We start from the raw sequence: 5,093 nt of genomic DNA on the forward strand, positions 1-5,093 counted from the left end.
GGCCGTTCTTTTTTGTCAAATAATTCCGCGCGAGGGATGGAGCGAGCTCTGTCGATTTGTTTGTTGGGGAGGGTAATCACTCTTGTCGAGATAGAGTTATCTTCGAGATGTTTGTCTGTGCTTTCTGGCTGAGAGCAGTTACGTTTGATTCTAAGGGCCTGACTGTATGGTATGCTTTTGAACACATGTCGGGGTGGCATGAGGAGGGAGGGAGGAATGTGTGGGAGTCTGTAGGTTTGGAATATAACTCTGTCTGGAGAGTTCCGTCGTCTGAGAGGACCTTTAGGTCAAGAAAGTTGACACAGTCGGGGGATGACTCAAAAGTGAATTTAATTCGGAGATGGAGGGCATTCACTGTGTTTTGAAATTGTGCTAATGATTGGGAGCATTGTGTCCAGATGAATATGATGTCATCGATGTATCGTTTCCACGATTTCGGGAAGATGGCGTTTGTGAACTGTAATAGCTTTGCCTCTATCTCCCCCATGAATATGTTGGTAAATGATGGGGCAACGGGGGTGCCCATTGCGGTACCCTCTATTTCCAAATAGTTCTTGCCGTTGAACTGGTAATTGTTCAATGAGAGTACAAGTTCAAGTAGACGAATGAGCTGGTCGGTTGGAGGGGAGGGGTTCATTCGGGCGTTGAGGGCGTTTCGACATGCTTTGATGCCCTCATTGTTATAGGGGATGTTCGTATATACAACGAAGTTACATCGTGTTTTACTTTTTGTAGGTGTTGGGGGCGGGGTCATGATCTAGACCTTTGTATCTGTTCCGGGTGTCGTAGACCTAATGTATGTGTCGATTGACATGACAACTGTACACGATCACTTGTCGGCTGGTTTCATGATTATATCTTTGTTGCGTTGTAAATCAAGACTGCATGTATAAGAGGGCCTTTCTCTCTGATTACATAGGTTAGATTGTCGCATCTTTTGTTTCTTTTACGTTCGTGAGTACTGACCATGTTGAGTGTCGCGGTTTCTACTTGCTCTAAATACTTGCGCAAACTGGGCTCCTTAATGAAAGGAGTCCACGCGCTTTTTGTTCCTAGCTGTTCGGGCAGCTGAGTCTGATCATTTTTCTTTAACCGGCCGATTATCGTTAAGGACAAATTCTTTCTTCTGCTTCAGAGCGAAGTGTGTTTTCAGCGTCACTCCGCGTCAAGTTGAATGCATCTATGTCTGCCGCAGTTGCAGTTCGTCCATATGGGGTGGGGTGGGGCAGAATTTTAGTCCTTTCGATAGGAGGCCATGTTCTGCCTCGGAAAGTTGGTAGTTGGATAAATTCACTACTGAGTTATTGGAATTTGAGGGACTTCGTTGTTTTGTGATTTCTTTCTCCTGAGTAATTGGTGGTGGATTTTCCGCCGTTTTGTGTAGTTTCGTCTCCTGAAATGGCGGTTTGTTCGTTTTGTTCGTCTTTTCAGAGTTGTGAATTCGAGTTTTACAGAGTTCGATGTCCGGACGGAGTTTTGATTCTTTGCTGGCTCTTTGTGTGAGCTCCCTACTGATAGATTGCTGTATTGAATTCAAAGATTTGTGATATGTTTCGGACGTGGTTCCGTTCCAGAGCTCTTGTTTCTTTTTTCAATGAGGCCTCAATCGAGTCAAGCTTCGATTCTACCAAGTCGATTGTTGTGTCGCATATATAGAGAGCAAGATGCGTCCCAAAGGATGGATTGCCATTCCTCATTTTCTGGGGCGAGGCAGCATGGCTTTTGGAGATGTAGGCCTTTTGGGATGATGTCTTTCTCCTTGTAGTGGCATAGGAAGTCTAGGTGCAGTTGAAATTTCTGTTTCCGCATCGACGTCTTTCGTAGTTCACGCATGAGCGTTTCTGAAGCGGTGGGTGGGGGGGGGGGGGGTCGTGGTCGTAGATCGTTGTGGTGTGGTCATTGTTTTGTTGGTATATATATATATATATATATATATATATATATATATATATATGTGTGTGTGTGTGTGTGTGTGTGTGTGTGTGTGTGTGTGAGTGTGTGTGTGTGTGTGTGTGTGTGTGTGTGTGTGTGTGTGTGTGTGTTAATATACATACTATGATAATTTATGTGTAGGTTAACAATGTGGAATAAATCTATACGATTATTTGTATGCATGCTATAGTGACAACATTGCAGTTCTATGTATGAGCGATAGACATCTGCGTTCATGCATTCCATACGTGAAAACATATCGAGGTGAATTCGTGATCAGAATAATCATTGTTTGAAACTCAAAATCTGATGTACAACATGTACATCTACCTTGGTTTCCTGTTTCAGCGGTTTCAATGCTTCTTGATAATATGTAAGGATCATCAGTTTAGCTGTATGATTATGGTGCATCTATCTTTATAGATGTCGTCGTCAATGTGTTATGATAACCCGAAGAGTCAATAAAAAAAATATCATTAAAATTACGAAATTATTATTGAAAACATCACCACCACCACTACATTTCAGTTCAGTACAGCCATTCATCCTATTCTGAAAATAATGGCAGTCTCACATGTGATCTGTCAAAAAAAGTTAAAAATAGAGATAATAGAAAATAAAAAAGAAGAGAAAATAATGACATTCAATACCATAATCATAATGACACATTTCTAAGTAAGCCTAAATATCCTTCAGCAGTAGCTATAATATAACAAAGCAAAGTCAAAAAGAGCATGCAGAGCGGTACAGCTATACTGGGAAAGGCACTGCGAAGATACAGTCCAGTAAAGCAGTGTGACCCGTGCAAGAAATGGGATTGTGCTTGAAGTGGCCTAAAATTATACTGAATTGCAATGGAATTATGTCACGTCATTGTCAACCGATTGTGGTGCTTAGTCAGCTGACGAGCGAAAACGAAATAAAAAACCAGTCCTCGTTTCTTTTTCTTTTTTTTTTCTCTTTTTTTTTGGGGGGGGGGGCTACGAATTAATAATAATGATGATGTATAATATACTGTATATGATTGTGTAATGATTGTGGTGACAAATCGCATTCTATGGGTTCCCCAATTGCATTGTGGTGCCCAACCGTCCTTGCATTTTTGCCACATTGTTTTGGTGGTAGCAATCAGCCGCTGACAAGCAAAAAAAAACAAAAACAAAACAAAACAACAACAACAACAACAACCAACCAACCAAACAAACAAACAAACAAACAAAAAATGGTTATCACATTTTTACTGTGGCACTCAATGGGCAAAACACAAACACACCCCCCCCCCAAAAAAAAAAAACCAACAAAAACAACAACAGGTCTTCAGAGTATTTTACAGTCAATTTTGTCAACAACAAAAAAAAAATCAACTGACCAACATTACTAATAAAGAAACAAAAAAGAGAAAGGTACCACAGTACGCAAAATGCCTACACATTTCCTTTCTCTAGCAATCATGCTTGAATTATGCGAAAACGGACAAATAATGCCTAATGCTAGATGCTTGAACGTCTAAAATTAGGTCAGAGAGCATTATAATTATGCCAACTCTGGCAACATTGTCGTATAGAGTCCTATCCACAGTGCTGTAGGCCTACGACGCTGAAGTAGTACGAGTCGCAGTGTGATGAGCGCCCTCTAAAGCACAACGCGTGAAAAAATATAGCAACTGCCACTCCAGTGGGGAGAGATTTTTATTGGCAAAATATTAATTTTTTATTCATTTATTTTTTTTTTTGTGCGACATTATTCAGTAAACAGCATCAGACACTCCTCACTGGTGCAGGTTAACACCGAGCCATCGGTGTCCAATGTGACATTGTGATGTACAAAAGTGAAGAAACAGCAGCAGCAAAATAATTATGTCTGACCAAGCCAACGAAATTCTAATTTCAAGTAATTATTGCAGAAATTGATAGGCACACAACGGGTAACTGTAGTCAACGGTAAGGTTCCTTTTCAGGCCTGCAAAGGGCCTGTTATATGACAAACGTCACACGTTCAGATCTCTCTCAATCCGTTTTCTCTTATTCTAAAACATTGACAAAATTATCCCATTAAGTAATTGTTGCATAACGATAGACAGGAACAACATAACTATGTCGTTTAACTGTACAACACTGTCACTGCATTCATGGAAAGGTGACTGAATCACAGGACGGGGGGGGGGGGGTATGCATACTCAGAGAAGCCTATACTACTCATTGGCCCGAATACACGAAGGTGATACAAAATAAATGAAACCATGGTTTAAACCATGGACAAAAACCATGGAGCGCCAAGTGTCGCATGGAATATTTCTTTACGAATTCAGTCATTTTGTCGATGAAATTTGTAACGAAATGGCAACATTTTGTAACTAAATGAACATTTCGTCCACAACATGATAATTTCGTTAACGAAACGGTCATTTACAAGTCAGCGAAATGACAAATATTCCGTGCGACACTTGGCGCTTCATGTTTTTTGTCCATGGTTTAAACCATGGTTTCATTTGTACCTGGCACCTTCGTGAATTCGGGTCATTATGTTTGTTGTTATCCGATCATTCAATAACTTTACAAGCTGTCGGCTTGTTTGATATTCATTTTTATTTATAGCGGCGACGAGCTCTTTTCAATATGTGCTAAGCCATATCTTTTTTCCACGAATGTATCCATATCTTTATACAGTAAACTCTTCGAAGTAGGTTCACTGAAATTCTTGTAAGAACATGGAGAAATCAGAAAATCGATAAAAAATTATATAGTTTTGTTCTGAAGTGATAATCTCGCAGAATCCAATCACATCCCCCCTGAAATGGAGGAGGGGGGATGGCCTGTACAATCATCCCCCCCCCCCCTGAAATTTGAGGGGAAAATGAGGAAGCAGAAATGAGATTGTATCAACTTTGGCATATTGCATGACGTTCGTACGCCCACCTCCAGACAGGTAACAGAGCTGAACAGTATTCTATCTCGCGAAGAAAGAATATTGACATAAGGTATGGCCCAGACGTTGACAACGTCAAATAGTATAGGCCTACATGTAAACATGTAAATCAACTTGAAATTTCACCAGAAGTAGGCACCAGATCGCTTAATTTCAGATCTGAAATGCAAAATTTTCCTCGTCTGATGAGGGGGGGGGGGGTATCCCCCTCCCACCCCCCCCCCCCCAACTCGGTC

This window comes from Diadema setosum, chromosome 22 (genome assembly GCF_964275005.1).
Source record: "Diadema setosum chromosome 22, eeDiaSeto1, whole genome shotgun sequence".
Classification (NCBI taxonomy): Eukaryota; Metazoa; Echinodermata; class Echinoidea; order Diadematoida; family Diadematidae; genus Diadema; species Diadema setosum.